The sequence below is a fragment of the Monodon monoceros genome, unplaced genomic scaffold (assembly GCF_005190385.1).
Source record: "Monodon monoceros isolate NGI ecotype Baffin Bay Population unplaced genomic scaffold, NGI_Narwhal_1 Super_Scaffold_10, whole genome shotgun sequence".
Lineage (NCBI taxonomy): Eukaryota > Metazoa > Chordata > Mammalia > Artiodactyla > Monodontidae > Monodon > Monodon monoceros.
In genome coordinates, this window is record NW_021703766.1 from 44279431 (window position 1) to 44299752 (window position 20322).

The 20322-nt window shown below is 40.8% G+C and overlaps 2 protein-coding genes across 3 annotated transcripts in view; one reads left to right on the top strand and one right to left on the bottom strand.

Annotated features, from left to right (window-relative positions):
* The window catches only part of LOC114889162 (zinc finger protein 345), an 88481-nt gene that overhangs the window by 15329 nt on the left and 52830 nt on the right, over positions 1-20322 (bottom strand). The gene's annotated exons all lie outside the window — the stretch shown is intronic.
* The window catches only part of LOC114889190 (zinc finger protein 790), a 33015-nt gene continuing 18406 nt past the window's right edge, over positions 5714-20322 (top strand). For both annotated transcript variants that reach the window (XM_029212218.1, XM_029212228.1), the window contains exon 1: positions 5714-6039. The gene's annotated coding sequence lies outside the window, so the exon portion shown is untranslated. The remainder of the gene's footprint in view (positions 6040-20322) is intronic.

Consider the following 20322-nt stretch of genomic DNA (forward strand, 5'->3'; position numbering starts at 1 on the left):
GCGGTTCTTTCAGGTTTTGGCGCTCACCCTGCAACATCCTGGGCCTCACGGCCTGCTGGGAAATGTAGTCCAGGACTTTGCCAGCGGCGGAGTGGACCCGGCCAAGATAAGACTGCGTTCCCTAGGCGCTGAGGCGGGACTTGGCCTCAGTTAAATGCCCAGGAGGCTGGTAGGAATTACGCTTTGCCCTGGGAGCGCGCAGATGCCTAGAGGCAAGCTGCTGCGGAAAGTGTCGGGGAGCCAGAAGAGCGAACCCGAATGCAGGACGTGAGTGTCTGGGACCAAAGCAGCCTAGGGAGTTTGAAGGGGAGAAATCCACAAGCCCAGTCACGTATGCGAGAGTGGGTGAAGGAGGGCCCGAGTGTGAGACCGTGATGAGATTGCGTGTGTGACTACATTTAGGGGTTAGTTGAATGGAAGAGAGACTGCATGCAGGTAAAATTGATGAGTGTGAGAGAGAGGTGGGATCAAGATTATAAGTGGCTTTGTCAGGATGGAGGGTCATATTGTGGGCTTGTGTGGTTGGGAGTAATTGTGTGTGTGTGCACGTGGTAGGGCAAGATTGTGTGTGTATGAAAATATGTGTGTCATCACGTGATTGTGGGCCACTGCATGGGTGGCTGAGATAGTGGAGGAATCTGAATCCTCTCAGCCTCATTTCCTCTTCAAACTGAGATAATAGGATATGTCTTCCTGTAGATTCAATTTTAAGGAGAAAAAGCTCCCTGTTGATGTAATAAATAACTTATACCATTTTAATATAAACACTTAAGATTCCAAACATTTTGTTCTGGAATAGAATACTGGATCAGTATGGCTTTTTAAACAGGGTGTATTTTATTATGGGGGTGCCTGTTTTGGGTTATGTCCACAAACTTATCCCCAGACGTTTTTCTCTTCTCTGTTCCTTGGGAGACATTGATGAGGTAAATATTCAGAGATGTGATTGTTCAGTTCAACCAGGAGGCTCAGCCACAATTAAAAGATGTTTAGAGGAAGTTGTATAGGTATATGATGCTGGAGAACTAGAGCAACATAGCCACATTATGTATGGATAACTTCTCGGTATAATCCAACTTTTGAAAGTAAAGTGACATCTCTGATATATTTAGAATCTTTACATGGCATAATGGGTTCAGCTTTGAGATGTAGGCTTCAGATATTCTCAAGCCCTCTGTGACATGATTGTATATGCTCAACCTTTAAGGCAAAAGGTTATTTACTTTGTTCCTCTTTATATGGTAATTTCCTTAAAGGCCCAAGGTCAGTCTGAGTTTGGAGATGGTGCTTGAATTCAAGCCTTTTGTGATTTTCCTATATACAGGCTCTCACATCACCAAACTGCATGAAATCTTCAAGTTAGGACAATAGGCCATAGGTGGTGAGTAGAAGAAATGAAAAGGAGTGGGAGCCTTTTCTGTACAAGTGAATGAGTGGGAACCAGGCAGATGTGCCTGGGACAAGGGAGAGCACAGATAGATGTTCAGTGAGGCAATTTACACCATAAAATATTTTCCAGGTTTTGCTATATAGACCCTACTCTTCTTGAGTTTTAGTTGATGTGAATCCTTCACTCATCGTTCTTCCTCTATCAGTGCCCTCTTTATTTAAGCAGATCCTAGAGGACCATATTCTCTTCATTTTCATAGCCTACATATGCAGTCAGTCCTTCATACATCTGTAGTCTTTTAAAACTCTTATGTTTCATGCTGCTGTTTCTTCTTATTACATTCCATTTTCTATCTTTCCATTGCTAAAAGCTTCAGGGTTATAGTTTACCATTGTCATTGACTTCCCACAGTCATATTTCAGCAATCTCCTTTACCACGAGAAGCTGCTAGCTTAGAAATCATTGCTACTTTCCTCTTAGCTCCCCTCTCTGCCAAGTTTTTTTACTTCATAATTGTTTTTAAAGGAATCATCTCATCGATTTTAAAAATTTAAATAAGGTTATAGTGAAAAAAGAAGTCTCCCTTTCAGTATTTCTCTTCTCCACATGTATCTACAGTGACTAGTTTCTTATGTTAACTACTTTGAGTTATTCTATGATTATACCAACATATCTGTATATATAACACCTTTATTTTTCACAAATGTTAGTATAGTATAAAGCACTTTGTTTTTTACTCACTATTATTTCTTAGAAGACATTCCATATTAATATATATTCCTTTTTCTTATGGTGGTATAATGCTTTATGGTTGGGGAAATGTCATACTTTAACTAATACTATGTTAGTGAATTTTTAGGATGTTTTCAGGTTTATGCAATTTTGGAATGAAATCCTTATATATTCAGCTTTGCACAGATGTGCATATGCATCTTTCGATTTCTTCTAAGTGCTGGGTCAGAGGTTATGTATAAGTATTTGCAGTCCACAAAAGATGAATCACTTTCCATTTCCACCAAAAAATTTATGAAAGTGCCTATTTCCTGTTGCTGTCAAAATGTATTTCTTCATTCAGCAGATATTTATGGAGCCCTTTATCTGTGCCAGGTGCTGTTCTAAGCCCTAGGAAAGCATCAGTGAACAAAACGGTCCAAATTTCCTGTCCTCAAGGAGTTTACATTCTAGTCTGGGAAAGTGACCAGTGAACGTGTAAATGAAGTATATAGTGTTCCAGATAAAGGTAAGATCTGTAGAGAAAAATGAAGCTTGAAAATAAGGTAGTGAGTGACAAGGGAGTTGTGATTTTAAATAGAATGGTTAGGAAAAGCCTTCCTAAGAAGAAAATATTTGATCAAAAACAAAAGGAAGAAGCAGTGACATTTGAAGATATTTGGATAAAGAGCATTATAAGCAGAGAAAACAGCTAAACATAAATGCCATAAGTTAGATACAAGCCTGGTGTATCCAAGGAGCAGTAAATAGGCCAGCATGACAAAGTAGAGAGTAGTAGATGAGGTGAAAGAGCTAATGAGAGGACAAATTATGTAAGGCCTTGGAGAATATTTTAAGAAGTTCGGTTAGTCTTAGCAAGATGTAAAAGCAATAGTGGGTTTTGAACGGAAGAGTGACATGATCTTATATTTAAAAGACATCATTTGGGGTGCTGAGTAGAGAGTAGGGGGACAAAAAAGGAAGCAGAGAAACTAGCCAATGGGCTGTTGGAATAATCCAGGTAAGAGATAATGGTGACTCGGTCTAGGGTGATAGCAGTAGTAGTTAGGAGAAATAGTTCGATTCTAGATATATTTTGAAGATAGAGCTAAATGGATCTGGTAATAGATTTGATGTGGGATATGAGAGAAAGAGAGGAACCTAGGCCAACCCAAATATTGCAGCCCAAGAAACTAGAAGACCAGAATTGTCATTTACTAAGATAAAACTATAGAATGAACAAGTTTTGGTGGGTAGATCAAGAGTTTGGTCTTTGCTCTGCTAAACCACTGAGATCAGTGACATAAGAGGAGAATTCTAAGGAAATCTATTAGGATAAAACTAAATATAGTAACAGGTTGTTTTGGGTTTAATGGTGACACCCCAGAGATATGTCCACATCCTAACCCCCAGGACCTGTGAATGTGACCTTATTTGGAAAAAAGGGTCTTCACAGATGTAATTAAGTTAAGGATCGCTAGCTGAGATTATCCCAATTATCTGGTTGTGACCTAAATCCACTTACAATAGACAGAAGATAGAAGAAGGCTGTGTGAGGGCAGAGGCAGAGACTGAAGTTATGCAGCAACAAGCTAAGAACACCTGAGTCTAGTTCTGATTGTTGCTTTGTGTTTTGGGAGTGTCTTGATTTTTCTTGCCTTTTCATATGCCTTGAAATTTGTTGTTATTGTTGAAAGCCAGACATTTTGTTTAGGACAGTAGTGTGCAGAAAAGGATTAACGTAGCAGACCTGAGACTTCTTATCCTTAGAAAGACCTGCTTGAAGTTTGGCCCTTGGCTTGCAACTAGAACTTGGATTTTGAGAAGATTCCCATTATCCTCACTGATAAGAACGGCTTACTGTGCCTAAAGTGTTTGTGCAAACAATATAATTTATGCTAAATACCTGCTTTCCTTCTGAGAGTCTGAAATTCTGGTATGTGCCAGGCAGAGACTGCCTATGTGACCAGGCTCCAATAAAAACCCTAGGTACTGAATTTCTAATGAGCTTCCCTGGTTGGTACTATTTCACATGTATTAATGGCCTGGGTAACTCTACTGGGAAAGGATCCTTGGAAGCATGTGGCTGGTTTTTCCTGGACTTTGCCCAATGCACCTTTTCTTTTTTGCTGATTTTGCTTTGTATGTTTTGCTGTGAGTTCTCCCAGTGAATCATTGAACCTCGGAGGGAGGGTTGATCTTGGGGTCCTGCAACACCATAGTAACTGAGGAAAATAGTTTTTATCCCTGAATGGGGGCATACATTTACTTCTGCAAAGCCTTTAGTGTGGAGTTTTGAGTTAATCCAGTTAGGAGTTTTAACAACTCAGCAAGGTAAGAGAGTCATACAATTTGATTGCATTCATGTAAATTTCAAAGATAGACAAGTGACAAACAAGATATTATTACATTAACAATCAGGATAGTGGTCAGCTGGGGTCTGAGGGGTCAGAAATGATCATATAGGGTGGGCGTTTCTTCTTGAGGTACCCACAGTTGTCATGGTACGAACGTGGGTTGGAAAAGAATTTCCAGACACAAGGCAGAATGAAAAGAAGATAGAATTTATTAGAGGGAAGGGTCGCTGCCAAAACAGCGGGCCGACTTCCTGATAGCCAGGGAGACCCTGAGCAAGGGTTACTGGTCTGTTTTTATAGCCAGGGAACATCTGCGAGTCATCTGCTGATTGGGCAGGGTATGTATACTTTCAGTGTGCAGAGCGTGAGAAGAACGGGACAAATTTCTTTCCTTATATGGGACGGGAAAGGGACAGGGCATGCTGCTTGGGAGGGCTCTGGGACACTGTAATGGTCGCAATGTGACAGAGTTATAAGAGTCCTGTAACTCTTTGTTACGGCAACGTTGGCCCTTTGAGTTTATATTGTTCTTTGTCCTTGGAGCACCACAACAATGTACTGTTTCTTCACTTGTATGGCGTTACACTGAACTTACACATTCTATGCAGTATTCTTCAGGTGTTTTCTATTTCACAATAAAAAAAATTAAAGAAAAAATATTTAAAGGTTACCTGATGATTTTGAAAATACTGAAAAAATTACTCCTCCATCAGAAAGTTTAGATATACATCTAAATGACAAGCACATAGGAAAGGACACAAATGAGAAAAGCTGGCAAGTATTAACTTCAGCAAAAAGAATGGCTCAGACATGAATAACATTTACACAATACGAATGTAACCATGAACATTAATTTAGACCACTTCAAGGGTAATTGGAATAAGGTATTTGTCCGCTGATGTGAAGGATATTATACCTGGGTTCAAGGAGGAGCTCCAGTGGCTTCACAGACAGGGGACACCCCTCTCCCTCTCCCGAGGGGTGCCCCATAGATCCTCCCCTTTATCCTACCCTCAAGCCGGGGCTTGTGGGATAAGAGGTTTCCACCCGGCCAGGCCGAGGCGCAAGACCTTTCTGCCACATCATATGTGTCACATGCCCAGGCGGCGAGCTTGCAAAGAAAAGAATTACACGCTCCTTCCAGAGGTAGTTTCCACGGCTCTGGACTACATTTCCCAGGGGCCATCGCGTTCACGGCTACTTCCTGTCGAAAGACCGAGTTGGCTTATGGTCCAAGTTCTCAGAGAGGGCCATTTGTTTGCGGAGGAACAGCAGCGTGGACTCAGCAATTGAGACTTGCGTTCTAAACGCGGCCTGGAATTCGTTGACGTTTGCCAAAGATAGAGAGGTGTGAGGACAATGGTCTTTGCCAAGCGAAGTGATAGGGTCCAATACCGAGGCCTGTGAATGGAGACCACTAGGCTCTGGGCTCTTAAAGGTTGTCCCGGCTCCAGTCATTTCCCAGTGTCCGCCGTATCCGAGGCAAAGTTCTGTCCGCACACCGGCCCTTTCAGGACCATAGCAGGGGTCGTGCGCGAGTCCCTGAGGAACATCCACAGCTTGAGGGAACCGCAAAGTCGAGTGAGTCTAAGACCCGGAAGCGGAATGACCCCTGAGAGGCCGAGGCCGCCGCTGCGGGGGAGGGCAGTGAGGGGCTAAGATTTTCGGAGACTGAGGCTTTACCAGCCAGCGGGTGTGAGAAGGAAGACGGTGGGGAGTTGAGTATGTGTGTCCGCGCGCGCTAGCGATCGCGACAGGGAACCTTGGATGCTTGTGTGAAATTGATACAGAAGCAAGGTGTGGGAGTGATCGCACGGGAACCGTAGAGGTGTGTGTGTGTGTGTGTGTGTGTGTGTGTGTGTGTGGACGGTGCGCTGGAGACGGGAGCAGTATGTGATTGTAATTTAGGTGTGACTGTGCATGTATATGAATGTGACTGCGTCACCATGTGCGTCACCATGTGCGTGACCGTGTGTGTAAATATGGTAGCAGCAACTATGGGGCCAGAGACAAAGAATTGAGCGTTGCGTTTAGTAACATTCACAGTCATTCGTGAATGTGTGGAGAGCAGTTTCTGTGGGGCTATTAGTTGGATTGGAGTAGGGTAACGTAGAATGAGGGGAGAGGAATGGGAGACAGTGTAGACCACATATTCGAAGAGTTTTTCTGTAAATATGAAAATGGAACAGCAGCTGGTGTGGGAGAAGTAACCTATCGGTATTCTGGTGGGAATGAGCCATGAGAGAAGGAAAAGAAGTACAGGTAAGTGTGAGTAAGCCAGACTCATCTGTGTGGTGTGTACTGAAATTGCAAGAATAAAAGAAGGGTAGTAGCGTTGCAGCGAGTGAGCCAGGAGCTCAAGCTTTGAAAAAACAAGGGGAAGGAAATATACAGTGTTTGGTAGATGTCAGCAACAGTGAGGTGGTGGTGAGTTATATATGATCTCTTGGCATGAAATTCAAAGGTAGAGCTTTTGTGGAGGACAAAGGGAGAAAGGTCTGAGAGGAATAAGAGCAAGGAGGACACCTGCCCCACTTCCAGACCCAGTGGCAAGAGGCTGTAGGGAGGAAAAAAAAAAAACGTAGAGGGCTGCGAGAGTCCTCTGGAGAGAGCCAGGTTTCTGTTAGATCCAAAGGCGAAGGGAGTGTTCAGGGAAGTGGTTGAGGATAAAAGAGGGGTTTATGACTGTGAATTCCGGAGGGCATAGTGGAAAGTGTCAGGAGTTGAGGAGGGGTGAGAAAATGGGACATCCAACAGATGGGGAGTAGAGTGTCTGAAAAGAGAGATGATCAAGGAGCCTAGGGCTTTTTATGATGCACATAAACATGGATGCAGGGGATACTGATGCTTATTCTGGTTGGATTCACGGCAGTGTTGGAGAGGTAGTGCTGGGCTAGAAAGGGGGACTTTCTTTACATCTTTACTGGAGTATAATTGCTTTACAATGGTGTCTTAGTTTCTGCTTTATAACAAAGTGAATCAGTTATACATATGTTGCCATATCGCCTCCCTCTTGCATCTCCCTCCCTGCCACCCTCCCTATCCCACCCATCAAGGCGGTCACAAAGCACCGAGCTGATCTCCCTGTGTTATGCGGCTGCTTCCCACTAGCTATCTATTTTACGTTTGGTAGTGTATATATGTCCATGCCACTCTCTCGCTCTGTCACAGCTTACCCTTCCCCGTCTGCATATCCTCAAGTCCATTCTCTAGTAGGTCTGTGTCTTTATTCCCGTCTTACCCCTAGGTTCTTCATGACATTTTTTTTTCTTAGATTCCATATATACGTGTTAGCATACGGTATTTGTCTTTCTCTTTCTGACTTACTTCACTCTGTATGACAGACACTAGGTCCATCCACCTCACTACAAATAACTCAATTTCGTTTCTTTTTATGGCTGAGTAATATTCCATTGTATATATGTGCCACATCTTTATCCATTCATCCAATGATGGACACTTAGGTTGTTTCCATTTCCTGGCTATTGTAAATAGAGCTGCAACGAACATTTTGGTACATGACTCTTCATTTTTTTTTTAATAGATCTTTATTGGAGTATAATTGCTTTACAATACTGTGTTGGTTTCTGTTGTACACGAAAGTGAATCAGCCATATGCATACATATGTCCCCATATCCCCTCTCTCTTGAGCCTCCCTCCCATCCTCCCTAACCCACCCCTCTAGGTCATCGCAAAGCACCGAGCTGATCTCCCTGTGCTATGCGGCTGCTTCCCACTAGCTATTTATTTTACATTTGGTAGTGTATATATGTCCATGCCACTCCCTCACTTCGTCCCAGCTTACCCTTCCCCCACCCCGTGTCCTCAAATCCATTCTCTATGTCTATGTCTTTATTCCTGCCCTGCAACTAGGTTCATCAGAACCATTTTTTTTAGGTTCCGTATATATGTGTCAACATACAGTATTCGTTTTCTCTTTCTGACTTACTTTACTCTGTATGACAGACTCTAGGTCCATCCACCTCACTACAAATAACTCAATTTCATTTCTTTTTATGGCTGAGTAATATTGCATTGTATATATGTGCCACATCTTCTTTATCCATTCATCTGTCGATGGACATTTATGTTGGTTCCATGTCCTGGCTATTGTGAATAGTGCTGCAAGGAATATTGTGGTACGTGACTCTTTGAATTATGGTTTTCTCAGGGTATATGCCCAGTAGTGAGATTGCTGGGTCGTATGGTAGTTCTATTTTTAGTTTCTTAAGGAACCTCCATACTGTTTTCCATAGTTGCTGTATCAGTTTACATTCCCACCAACAGTACAGGAGGGTTCCCTTTTCACCACACCCTTTCCAGCATTTATTGTTTCTAGAATTTTTCATAATGGCCATGCCAACCAGCATGAGGTGATACCTCATTGTAGTTTTGATTTGCATTTCTCTAATAATTAGTGATGTTGGGCATCTTTCATGTGCCTCTTAGCCATCTGTATGTCTTCCTTGGTGAAATGTCTATTTAGGTCTTCCGCCCTTTTTTTTTTTTTTTTTTTTTTTTTTTGCCGTACGCGGGCCTCTCACTGTTGTGGCCTCTCCCGTTGCGGAGCACAGGCTCAGGACGCGCATCCACGGCATGTGGGATCTTCCCAGACCAGGGCACGAACCCGTGTCCCCTGCATGCGCAGGGGGACTCAACCGCTACGCCACCAGGGAAGCCCCCGCCCATTTTTTAATTGGACTGTTTGTCTTTTGATGTTGAGCTCCATGAGCTGTTTGTATATTTTGGAGATTAATCCTTTGTCCTTTGTTTCATTTGCAAATGTTTCCTCCCATTCTGAGGGTTGTCTTTAGTCTTATTTATGGTTTCCTTTGTGGTGCAGAAGCTTTTAAGTTTAATTAACTGCCATTTGTTTATTTTTGTTTTTATTTCCATTACTCTAGGAGGTGGGTTAAAAAAGATCTTGCTGTGGTCTATGTCAAAGAGTGTTTTTCCTTTGTTTTCCTCTAAGAGTTTTATAGTGTGTGGTCTTAACCAGATTCTTAACCACTGTGCCACCAGGGAAGTCCTATGTGATCTTCTTTATCATGCAATGATAGTGATACCATGTGGTAAAATAAATTAGACTGTAGCAATAATCAATACATTGGCACCTCCTCGGTGGAAAGTACAAATAGAAGGAAATGAAAATTTGCTTAATAATTTACTTGCTTTCAATTTCTATTTTAAATGACTGTCTCCGTATCATTATTCCTAATACCGGGAGCTCTTTCTTTTCTTTCAGCATTGCACCTAATTCCTATTAAAATATGTTTTTCTTTGTCCTTTATGAAGGCAGTTGTTAACAATAAATATTCTATTAGCTATGTGCTGCACATTCTTCTAAGAGTAATTAATCACTTCAATAATCCATGAGGTACAAAGTGTTAGTATCCCCATTTTTTTCCAAGAGTTTTGCTTGTTGCATTATTTGTCTTTTTTTTTTTAACATCTTTATTGGAGTATAATTGCTTTACAATGGTGTGTTGGTTTCTGCTTTATAACAAAGTGAATCAGTTATACATATACATATGTTCCCATATCTCTTCCCTCTTGCGTCTCCCTCCCTCCCACCCTCCCTATCCCACCCCTCCAGGCGGTCACAAAGCACCAAGCTGATCTCCCTGTGCTATGCGGCTGCTTCCCACTAGCTATCTACCTTACGTTTGGTAGTGTATATATGTCCATGCCTCTCTCGCGCTTTGTCACAGCTTACCCTTCCCCCTTCCCATATCCTCAAGTCCATTCTCTAGTAGGTCTGTGTCTTTATTCCTGTCTTACCCTAAGGTTCTTCATGACATTTTTTTATTCTTAGATTCCATATATATGTGTTAGCATACGGTATTTGTCTTTCTCTTTCTGACTTACTTCACTCTGTGTGACAGACTCTAGGTCTATCCACCTCATTACAAATAACTCAATTTCGTTTCTTTTTATGGCTGAGTAATATTCCACTGTATATATGTGCCACATCTTCTTTATCCATTCATCCGATCATGGGCACTTAGGTTGTCTCCATCTCCGCGCTATTGTAAATAGAGCTGCAATGAACATTTTGGTACATGACTCTTTTTGAATTATGGTTTTCTCAGGGTATATGCCCAGTAGTGGGATTGCTGGGTCATATGGTAGTTCTATTTGTAGTTTTTTAAGGAACCTCCATACTGTTCTCCATAGTGGCTGTACCAATTCACATTCCCACCAGCAGTGCAGGAGTGTTCCCTTTTCTCCACACCCTCTCCAGCATTTCTTGTTTCTAGATTTTTTGATGATGGCCATTCTGACTGGTGTGAGATGATATCTCATTGTAGTTTTGATTTGCATTTCTGTAATGATTAATGATGTTGAGCATTGTTTCATGTGTTGGCAGTCTGTATTTCTTCTTTGGAGTAATGTCTATTTAGGTCTTCTGCCCATTTTTGGATTGGGTTGTTTGTTTTTTTGTTATTGAGCTGCATGAGCTGCTTGTAAGTTTTAGAGATTAATCCTTTGTCAGTTGCTTCATTTGCAAATACTTTCTCCCATTCTGAGGGTTGTCTTTTGGTCTTGTTTATGGTTTCCTTTGCTGTGCAAAAGCTTTGAAGTTTCATTAGGTCCCATTTGTTTATTTTTGTTTTTATTTCCATTTCTCTAGGAGGTGGGTCAAAAAGGATCCTGCTGTGATTTATGTCATACAGTGTTCTGCCTATGTTTTCCTCTAAAAGTTTCACAGTGTCTGGCCTTACATTTAGGTCTTTAATCCATTTTGAGCTTATTTTTGTGTATGGTGTTAGGGAGTGTTCTAATCTCATACTTTTACATGTACCTGTCCAGTTTTCCCATCACCACTTATTGAAGAGGCTGTCCTTTCTCCACTGTACATTCTGCCTCCTTTATCAAAGATAAGGTGACCATATGTGCGTGGATTTATCTCTGGGCTTTCTATCCTGTTCCATTGATCTATCTGTTTTTATGCCAGTACCATACTGTCTCGATTACTGTAGCTTTGTAATATAGTCTGAAGTCAGGGAGCCTGATTCCTCCAGCTCCATTTTTCATTCTCAAGATTGCTTTGGCTATTCAGGGTCTTTTGTGTTTCCATACAAATTGTGAAATTTTTTGTCCTAGTTCTGTGAAAAATGCCAGTGGTAGTTTGATAGGGATTGCATTGAATCTGTAGATTGCTTTGGGTAGTGGAGTCATTTTCACGATGTTGATTCTTCCAATCCAAGAACATGGTATATCTCTCCATCTATTTGTATCATCTTTCATTTCTTTCATCAGTGTCTTATAATTTTCTGCATACAGGTCTTTTGTCTCCTTAGGTAGGTTTATTCCTAGATATTTTATTCTTTTTGTTGCAATGGTAAATGGGAGTGTTTTCTTGATTTCACTTTCAGATTTTTCATCATTAGTGTATACGAATGCCAGAGATTTCTGTGCATTAATTTTGTATCCTGCTACTTTACCAAATTCATTGATTAGCTCTAGTAGTTTTCTGGTAGCATCTTTAGGATTCTCTATGTATAGTATCATGTCATCTGCAAACAGTGACAGCTTTATTTCTTCTTTTCTGATTTGGATTCCTTTTATTTCCTTTTCTTCTCTGATTGCTGTGGCTAAAACTTCCAAAACTATGTTGAATAAGAGTGGTGAGAGTGGGCAACCTTGTTTTGTTCCTGATCTTAGTGGAAATGCTTTCAGTTTTTCACCATTGAGGACGATGTTGGCTGTGGGTTTGTCATATATGGCCTTTATTATGTTGAGGAAAGTTCCCTCTATGCCTACTCTCTGCAGGGTTTTTATCATAAATGGGTGTTGATTTTGTTGAAAGCTTTCTCTGCATCTATTGAGATGATCATATGGTTTTTCTCCTTCAATTTGTTAATATGGTTTATCACATTGATTGATTTGCGTATATTGAAGAATCCTTGCATTTCTGGAATAAACCCCACTTAATCATGTTGTATGATCCTTTTAATGTGCTGTTGGATTCTGTTTGCTAGTATTTTGTTGAGGATTTTTGCATCTATGTTCATCAGTGATATTGGCGTGTACTTTTCTTTCTTTGTGACATCCTTGTCTGGTTTTGGTACCAAGGTGATGGTGGTCTCGTAGAATGAGTTTAGGAGTGTTCCTCCCTCTGCTATATTTTGGAGGAGTGTGAGAAGGATAAGTGTTAGCTGTTCTCTAAATGTTTGATAGAATTCGCCTGTGAAGCCATCTGGTCTTGGGCTTTTGTTTGTTGGAAGATTTTTAATCACAGTTTCAATTTCAGTGCTTGTGATTGGTCTGTTCATATTTTCTATTTCTTCGTGATTCAGTCTTGGCAGGTTTGCATTTCTAAGAATTTGTTCATTTCTTCCAGGTTGTCCATTTTATTGGCATAAAGTTGTTTGTAGTAATCTCTCATGATCTTTTCTATTTCTGCAGTGTCAGTTGTTACTTCTCTTTTTCATTTCTAATTCTATTGATTTGAGTCTTCTCCCTCTTTTTCTTGATGAGGCTGGCTAATGGTTTTTCAATTTTGTTCATCTTCTCAAAGAACCAGCTTTTAGTTTTATTGATCTTTGTTATCGTTCCCTTCATTTCTTTTTCATTTATTTCTGATCTGATCTTTATGATTTCTTTCCTTCTGCTAACTTGGGGTTTTTTTTGTTCTTCTTTCTCTAGTTGCTTTAGGTGCAAGGTTAGGTTGTTTATTCGAGATGTTTCCTGTTTCTTAAGGTAGGATTGTATTGCTATAAACTTCCCTCTTAGAACTGCTTTTGCTGCATCCCATAGGTTTTGGGTAATCGTGTCTCCATTGTTATTTGTTTCTAGGTATTATTTGATTTCCTCTTTGATTTCTTCAGTGGTCACTTCGTTATTAAGTAGTGTATTGTTTAGCCTCCATTTGTTTGTATTTTTTACAGATCTTTTCCTGTAATTGATATCTAGTCTCATAGCATTGTGGTCAGAAAAGATACTTAATACAATTTCAATTTTCTTAAATTTACCAAGGACTGATTTGTGACCCAAGATATGATCTATCCTGGTGAATGTTCCATGAGCACTTGAGAAAAATGCGTATTCTATTGTTTTTGGATGGAATGTCCTATAAATATCAATTAAGTCCATCTTGTTTAATGTATCATTTAAAGCTTGTGTTTCCTTATTTATTTTCATTTTGGATGACGTGTCCATTGGTGAAAGTGGGGTGTTAAAGTCCCCTACTATGAATGTGTTACTGTCGATTTCCCCTTTTATGGCTGGTAGTATTTGCCTTATGTAGTGAGGTGCTCCTATGTTGGGTGCATAAATATTTACAATTGTTATATCTTCTTCTTGGGTTGATCCCTTGATCATTATGTAGTGTCCTTCTTTGTCTCTTCTAATAGTCTTTATTTTAAAGTCTACTTTGTCTGATATGAGAATTGCTACTCCAGCTTTCTTGTGTTTTCCATTTGCATGGAATATCTTTTTCCATCCCCTTACTTTCAGTCTGTATGTGTCTCTAGGTCTCAAGTGGGTCTCTTGTAGACAGCATATATATGTGTCTTGTTTTTGTATCCATTCAACCAATCTGTGTCTTTTGGTGGGAGCATTTAGTCCATTTACATTAAAGGTAATTATCGATATGTATATTTCTACTCCCATTTTCTTAATTGTCTTGGGTTCGTTATTATAGGTCTTTTCCTTCTCTCGTGTTTCTTGCCTAGAGAAGTTCCTTTAGCATTTGTTGTAAAGCTGGTTTGGTGGTGCTGAACTCTCTCAGCTTTTGCTTGTCTGTAAAGGTTTTAATTTCTCCATCAAATCTGAATGAGATCCTTGTTGGGTAGAGTAATCTTGGTTGCAGGTTTTTCTCCTTCATCACTTTAAATATGTCCTGCCAGTCCCTTCTGGCTTGCAGAGTTTCTGCTGAAAGATCAGCTGTTAAGCTTATGGGGATTCCTTTGTGTGTTATTTGTTGTTTTTCCCTTGCTGCTTTTAATATGTTTTCTTTGTATTTAATTTTTGACAGTTTGATTAATATGTGTCTTGGCATATTTATCCTGGGTTTTATCCTGTATGGGACTCTCTATGCTTCCTGGACTTGATTAACTATTTCCTTTCCTATATTAGGGAAGTTTTCAACTATAATCTCTTCAAATATTTTCTCAATCCCTTTCTTTTTCTCTTCTTCTTCTGGATCCCCTATAATTTGAATGTTGGTGCGTTTAATGTTGTCCCAGAGGTCTCTGAGACTGTCCTCAGTTCTTTTCATTCTTTTTTCTTTATTCTGCTCTGCAGTCGTTATTTCCACTATTTTATCTTCCAGGTCATTTATCCGTTCTTCTGCCTCAGTTATTCTGCTACTGATCCCATCTAGAGTATTTTTAATTTCATTTATTGTGTTGTTCATCATTGTTTTTTCATCTTTAGTTCTTCTAGGTCCTTGTTAAACGTTTCTTGCATTTTGCCTATTCTATTTCCAAGATTTTGGATCATCTTTACTATCATTATTCTGAATTCTTTTTCAGGTAGACTGCCTATTTCCTCTTCATTTATTAGGTCTGGTGGGTTTTTATCTTGCTCCTTCATCTGCTGTATGTTTTTCTGTCTTCTCATTTTGCTTCTTACTATGTTTGGGGTCTCCTTTTTGCAGGCTGCAGGTTCGTAGTTCCCGTTGTTTTTGGTGTCTGTCCCCAGTGACTAAAGTTGGTTCAGTGGGTTGTGTAGGCTTCCTGGTGGAGGGGACTAGTGCCTGTGTTCTGGTGGGTGAGGCTGGATCTTGTCTTTCTGGTGGGCAAGTCCACGTTTGGTGGTGTGTTTTGGGGTGTCTGTGGACTTACTATGATTTTAGGCAGCCTCTCTGCTAATGGGTGGGGTTGTGTTCCTGTCTTGCTAGTTGTTTGGCATAGGGTGTCCAGCACTGTAGCTTGCTGGTCGTTGAGTGAAGCTGGGTGCTAGTGTTGAGATGGAGATCTCTGGGAGATTTTCGCCATTTGATATTACGTGGAGCTAGGTGTTCTCTTGTGGACCAGTGTCCTGAAGTTGGCTCTCCCACCTCAGAGGCTCAGAACTGACTCCTGGCTGCAGCACCAAGAGCCTTTGATTCACATGGCTCAGAATAAAAGGGAGAAAAAGTAGAAAGAAAGAAAAAAAGACAGAAGGTAAAATAAAATAAAATAAGATAAAATAAAGTTATTAAAATAAAAAATAATTATTAAGAAAAAAAATTTTTTAAGTAAAAAAAAAAAAGGACAGATAGAACCTTAGGACAAATGGTGAAAGCAAAGCTATAGAGACAAAATCTCACACAGAAGCATACACATACACACTCACAAAAAGAGGAAAAGGGGAAAAAATCATAAATCTTGCTCTCAAAGTCCACCTCCTCAATTTGGGATGATTCGTTGTCTATTCATGTATTGCACAGATACAGGGTAAATCAAGATGACTGTGGAGATTTAATCCGCTGCTCCTGAGGCTGCTGGGAGAAATTTCCCTTTCTGTTCTTTGTTCGCACAGCTCCTGGGGTTCAGCTTTGGATTTGGCCCCGCCTCTTAATGTAGGTCGCCTGAGGGCGTCTGTTCTTTGCTCAGACAGGATGGGGTTAAAGGAGCAGCTGATTCGAGGGCTCTGGCACACTCAGGCCTGGGGGAGGGAGGGGTACGGATGTGGGGTGAGCCTGTGGCGTCAGAGGCCGGCGTTACGTTGCACCAGCCTGAGGCACGCCGTGCGTTCTCCCGGGGAAGTTGTCCCTGGATCCCAGGACCTGGCAGTGGCGGGCTGCACAGGCTCCCCGGAAGCGGGGTGTGGATAGTGACCTGTGCTCGCACACAGGCTTCTTGGTGGCGGCAGCAACAGCAGCCTTAGCGTCTTATGCCCATCTCTGGGGTTGGCGCTTTTAGCCGCGGCTCATGCCCGTCTCTGGAGCTCCTTTAAGCAGCACTCTTAATCCCCTCTCCACGCGCACCAGGAAACAAAGAGGGAAGAAAAAGTCTCTTGCCTCATCGGGCACGTCCAGACTTTTCCCCGGACTCCCTCCCGGCTAGCCGTGGTGCACTAACCCCCTGCAGGCTGTGTTCACGCCGCCAACCCCAGTCCTCTCCCTGCACTCCAACCAAAGCCCAAGCCTCAGCTCCCAACCCCGCCCGCCTCGGCGGGTGAGCAGACAAGCCTCTCGGGCTGGTGAGTGCCGGTCGGCACCGATCCTCTGTGCGGGAATCTCTCCGCTTTGCCCTCCGCACCCCTGTTGCTGCGCTCTCCTCCGCGGCTCCGAAGCTCCCCCCTCCGCCACCCGCAGTCTCCGCCCGCGATGGGGCTTCCTAGTGCGTGGAAACCTTTCCTCCTTCACAGCTCCCTCCCACTCGTGCAGGTCCTGTCCCTATTCTTTTGTCTCTGTTTATTCTTTTTTCTTTTGCCCTACCCAGGTACGTGGGGGAGTTTCTTGCCTTTGGGGAGGTCTGAGGTCTTCTGCCAGCGTTCAGTAGGTGTTCTGTAGGAGTTGTTCCATGTGTAGATGTATTTCTGGTGTATATGTGGGGAGGAAGGTGATCTCCGCGTCTTACTCTTCTGCCATCTTCCCAGGAGTCTCGAAAGGTGGACTTTTGAGAATTCCCTCCGAAAGAAGGAAGCTGAGGATGGAACATTTAAGAGTGGTTGGGGTAGGCAGAATAATGCCCCTGCAAGGATGTCTGGATACCTGTGAATGTGTTACCTTACAAGGCAAAAGGAACTTTGCAAATGGGATTAAGTTAAGGACCTCGAAGTGAGGAGATTATCCTAGATTATCCAGTTGGACCCAAACTAATCACCTGGGTCCTTAAAGTCAGTAAATCTTTTCCAGCTGAGTTTAGAGTCAGAGAGAGATGTGATCACAGAACAGTGGTCAGAGAGATGCAAATTTGCTGGTTAGATAAAGGAAGGTAGCCTTGAGCAAAGGAGTGTTGGTGGCCTCTAGGAACTGGATAATGTAAGGAAATTAATTCTCCCCTAGAGCCTGCAGAAAGGAACACAGCCTTGCCGACACCTTGCTCTTAGCCCAGTGAGAACCATGTCAGACTTTTACCTAACAGTAAGATAATAAAGTTGTATTGTTTTAAGCCACTGCATTTATAATTTGTTACTCAGTAGTAGAAAACTAATATAGTGGTATAGTTTTTTAGCCTCAGTTCTGTGGAAGGGTTTTGAACCGTGTGACATGAGGGGAACTCAATCCCTATTGATAAAATTTAGAACTTTAGGTAAAGCTCGTAGGCTCCCTCTTGTAATTTACAGTTTTACTGCATTGTGATATTTTTTAACATTGGAATTTAATGAATTTTTCTTCATGATCTAACATATGGTCAGCCTATAGTTATTTGTTTTGCACTTAGTTTATCTTGGATTGAGAGAAATGTGTTAAAATTCTCTATTATTAATGAAATTTTATCTTGTACAACCTGTAACTTCTGCTTCATGAAACTTCTTGCTGTTAGGTGATATATAGATATTCATAATTGTTATATGTTTACTGAGAATGGTAGACTTTAGTATTTTAGCATCCTCAAGATCACGGCCCTTGCTTATTTGTTTGTTTGCATTTTGTCTTGTATATATTTCTCTATAATTTGTAAAATAAACCTTTTTTGAAGTTTATCATATATACAGACAAGTGTATACATGATGATACAAACAACCAATACAATCAAAATTGTACACCTTGAGTTACCACAAAGGGGACACCCATGTAATAAGCACCCAGATCAAGAAATAAACCATTGTCTGCATTCCAGAAGTCCCTCTTGTGCTCCTGTTCAGTCAGTAGCTTCCCCAAAGTAACCACCATACATCAGTTTCATCTGTTTTTGAACTTATGTGTAAGTGGAGTCATATAGTATATAACCTTTTGGCTTCTTTTGTGCAACATTATGTTTATGAGATTCATCCGTATTGTATGTAAATATAGCTTACTGTTTGCATTGTTAAATGCACTAGTATTCCAGTGCATGAATATACCAACTATATTTGTCCAACAAACAGTTGTCATACAGTTGGTAGACATTTAGAACTCTTTATGTCCCTTGTACCTGAAGGACAGCTTGGCTGCATGTCAAATCTTTGACTCTCTCATTTGTTTTTCCACAAGTATATTGTAGGAGCCTACCTCACTATTTGGGGCACTGAATTTAGCAGTCTAATGACAACTGAATTTCCTTTTTCTTATAGGTGACTTGATATTTTTATCTTGATTCCCCATGGATTTTAGTCTAATAATTTTATTAGGAAATGTTTTGCTACAGACAATTTGAGTCATTTTCTCCAGCAGTATAGTGTGTATTTTCATTATGCATATTCATGCATTATTTCAGAAAATTATTCTTGAATGTTAAAAATGTAGTTTTTAATATTCTCTTCTTGATTTGGATTTCATCTCTAGAGGCTCTGCTTAGTTGCAAGTTGGATCACTTTTTTTAAATTAATTTTATTGAAGTATAGTTGATTTGCAATGTTGTGTTAATTTCTGCTGTACAGCAAAATGACTCAGTTATAATATATATATACTTTTTCGTATTCTTTTCCATTATGGTTTATCACAAGATATTTTTTAACACCTTTATTGGAGTATAATTGCTTTACAATGTTGTGTTAGTTTCTGCTGTATAACAAAGTGAATCCACTATATGTATACATATATCCACATATCCCCTACCTCTTGCGTCTCCCTCCCACCCTCCCTATCCCACCCCTCTAGGTGGTCACAAAGCACTGAGCTGATCTCCCTGTGCAATGCAGCTGCTTCCCACTAGCTATCTATTTTACATTTGGTAGTATCATGGGATATTGAATGTAGTTCCCTGTGCAATGCAGTAGGTCCTTGTTTATCCACCCGATATATAGTAGTTTGCATCTGCTAATCTCAAACTCCCAATTCTGTCTTCTCTCACCCCCCCATTGGCAACCACAAGTCTGTTCTCTATGTCTGTGAGTCTGTTTCTGTTTTGTAGATATGTTCATTTGTGTCGTATTTTAGATCCCACATATAAGTGATATCATGTGGTATTTGTCTTTCTCTTTCTGACTTACTTCACTTGGTGTGATAATCTCTAGGTCCATCCATGTTGCTGCAAATGGCATTATTTCATTTTTTTTAATGGCTGAGTAGTATTCCATTGTATTTATTTACCACATCTTCTTTATCCATTCATCTGTTGATGGACATTTAGGTTGTTTTCATGTCTTGGCTATTGTAAATAGTGTTGCTGTGAACATAGGGGTGCATGTATCTCTTCAAATTATAGTTTTGTCTGGGCATATGCCCAGGAGTGGGGGTTGCGAGATCATATGGCAACTCTATTTTTAGTTTTTTGAGGAACCTCCATTCTACTTTCCATAGTGCCTGCACCAAGTTACGTTCCCACCAACAGTGTAAGAGGGTTCCTTTTTCTCCACACCCTCTCCAGCATTTATGATTTGTGGATTTTAATGGCCATTCTGACTGGTGTGAGATGATACCTCATTGTAGTTTTGATTTGCATTTCTATAATAATTAGCGATGATGAGCATCTTTTCATGTGCCTATTAGCCATCTGTATGTGTTCTCTGGAGAAATGTCTATTTAGGTCTTCTGCCCATTTTTTGATTGGGTTGGTTTGTTGTTGTTATTGAATTGTATGAGCAGTTTGTATATTTTGGAAATTAAGCCCTTGTTGGTCGCGTCATTTGCAAATATTTTCTCCCAATCTGTAGGTTGTCTTTTCGTTTTGAGTATGGTTTCCTTTGCTGTGCAAAAGCTTGTAAGTTTGATTGGGTCCCGTTTGTTTATTTTTGCTTTTATTTCTACTGACTTGGGAGACTGACCTAAGAAAACATTGATATGATTTATGTCAGAGAATGTTTTTCCTATGTTCTCTTCTAGGAGTTTTATGGTGTCTTGT